The sequence below is a fragment of the Rhinopithecus bieti genome, unplaced genomic scaffold, assembly GCF_001698545.2.
Source record: "Rhinopithecus bieti isolate Rb0 unplaced genomic scaffold, ASM169854v2 scaffold_18471, whole genome shotgun sequence".
Lineage (NCBI taxonomy): Eukaryota > Metazoa > Chordata > Mammalia > Primates > Cercopithecidae > Rhinopithecus > Rhinopithecus bieti.
Window position 1 is genome coordinate 482,448 of NW_016809119.1, and position 2,145 is coordinate 484,592.

A 2,145-nucleotide genomic window follows, 5' to 3' on the forward strand; every position below is an offset into this window, starting at 1 on the left:
ACAGAACAAGACTCCGTCTCAAAAAAAAAAAAAGAATAAATTTCAAAAATACACCATCAAGTGAAAAAGATAAGAAGTAAAATATTATGCATAGTACATAACATTTATATAAATTAAACAAATACCAAATAGAATTTCAGGCATAAAAGGCCGGAAATCAGGTGAAGAGTCATTTGGTTACTTTGCCTGTATTACTCTTTCCATATGAAGCCTCTTTAAATACTGTTCAAACATGAATTTCATGGTATTCCCCATTAGAGAGCCATAGAATACAGCTGTAAACAAAGCGAAGTCCTTTATCTCATGGAGCTTGCTAAGGAGGTGGAGACAAAAGATAAACAAGTAAATAAATGCATACACTGTGGAGGTGTGGAGTAAGTGCTACAAAGAAAAAAAAAAGGGAGGGCATACAACTCCATCAACACAACTATGGCCCCAACTACTTTCCTGTGTCCTCATCACTATGGAACTATACCATGAATTCAAGTTCTTTAAATTTGTTCAAGTTTCCAATGGGTGGCAACTCATACTTTAATACATTACCCTCAGCAAATAAATTGAAAATATTTTATCTACTTAGAAATAAATATTTCCAAAAGATTAACATGCTGAAAATATTAAACCTTACATTTTCAATGGAGACAGTTATTGTTAGACAGAAAAGTTCCTGGACTGAAACTCTAAAACAAAGCTTTTATTTTGAAATTTACTACCTGCCAAATGGTGGTCTTGAGACAAGTCATTTCACTGTCTATGAGTTACTAGGAAAGGCTTGAGTTCTTAGTGTGTCAACGGGGGTGTGCTGTTGGCATTTTGGGTGGGAATGTTATGGGGAACTGTCTTGAGCCATGTGCCACACTGATTATCTCTCTTCCCCACCCTTTAAATGCCACAGCACTCTACAGTCATAGATATAACCCCAAACAGATCCCATTTCCTTATACTCCATGGGTGGCGGGGCGGGGAGGGTCAGTACCAAGTAAGAAACACTTCTAAATCTCTTCAAAAGTTTCAAGGTCATGAAAACAAAGAAAGACAGAGAAGGTGTCACAGAGTGGATCAGACTAAGGAGAAATAGATTCTGAAATAGAAAAGGACATTAGTTGAAAATTGAACCAATGTGAATTTCTTTATTGGGATAAATCTACCGTGGGTTATTTAACATGATATCATCAGGGAAATGGGGTTTCTCAACCCAAGCACTATTAACATTTTAGCCTGGATAATACTAGGTTGTCAGGGACTGTCTATGGTTTTGTATGATATATAGCAGCATCCCTAGCCTCTATATACTAGATGCCAGTAGCATATCCAATTGTGAAAACCAACATGTCTCCAGAAATTGCCAGATATCCTTTGGAGCAATTGGGGGGAATCCCCCCACCAAGTGTTGAGAACCACTGGTACATAGGGCCTCTCCGTATTAACTTTGTAACTATTTGTAAATCTTTTTTTTTTTAAATTAAATACACAGACATATACATACATATAAGAGCAAAGCAGTTATTTTAAAAGTTGCCTGGGCACAGTAAAAGTATCTACAAGAAAATAAAATTAGGCAATGTTTTAATGCTCTTGACTAGCTTCACTGGTAAGGAGATAACAGATTTAAACATCTTTTTTGAAATTAAGAAAGCTGTATTCAAATGCAAGATACTGGTACCCACCAGCATAAGGATGGTATTAATAGTTACCTGAAATTTTAAAAAATTCTTTCTGTTATACATTCAGATGTAAAATTATTTATTATGATTATTTCCCTCATACTAGTGTCTTAAGCATAATTTCTCTAANAGGGGGCAGGGGGGAGGGGCACGCTGTCCTGTGCATTGCAGGGCCTTAGCAACATGCCTGGTTGCTCACCTCTAGGTGCCAGCAGCACACTCTCAGTCCTGACTATCAACAATGGCTCCAGGCGTTGCCAAATACTCCCTGGAAGGGTAGAGATGTCAGAAGTCATACTGGTGGAGAACCACTGAGGATCAGTGACCTCTAGTGGCAGAAACAGGCAAGCCTAGTCCCCCAAAATGTGCGGTTTTGTAATACATATCAAAGACGCAGGGACAAACCAAATGAAGTGGCGCATGCTGGACAGAAAACATTTTCACCAGTTTTCTAGAATGCTTGGGGTGTGAATGATTCCTG

General features: G+C 38.0%; 1 protein-coding gene across 1 annotated transcript in view; it reads right to left on the minus strand.

Moving 5' to 3' along the window:
* CLTRN (collectrin, amino acid transport regulator) overlaps window positions 1-1,935 on the minus strand; it is a 22,971-nt gene extending 21,036 nt beyond the window's left edge. The window contains exon 1 of the mRNA XM_017888579.1: window positions 1,864-1,935. The gene's annotated coding sequence lies outside the window, so the exon portion shown is untranslated. The remainder of the gene's footprint in view (window positions 1-1,863) is intronic.
* Window positions 1,936-2,145: the final 210 nt, after the last annotated feature.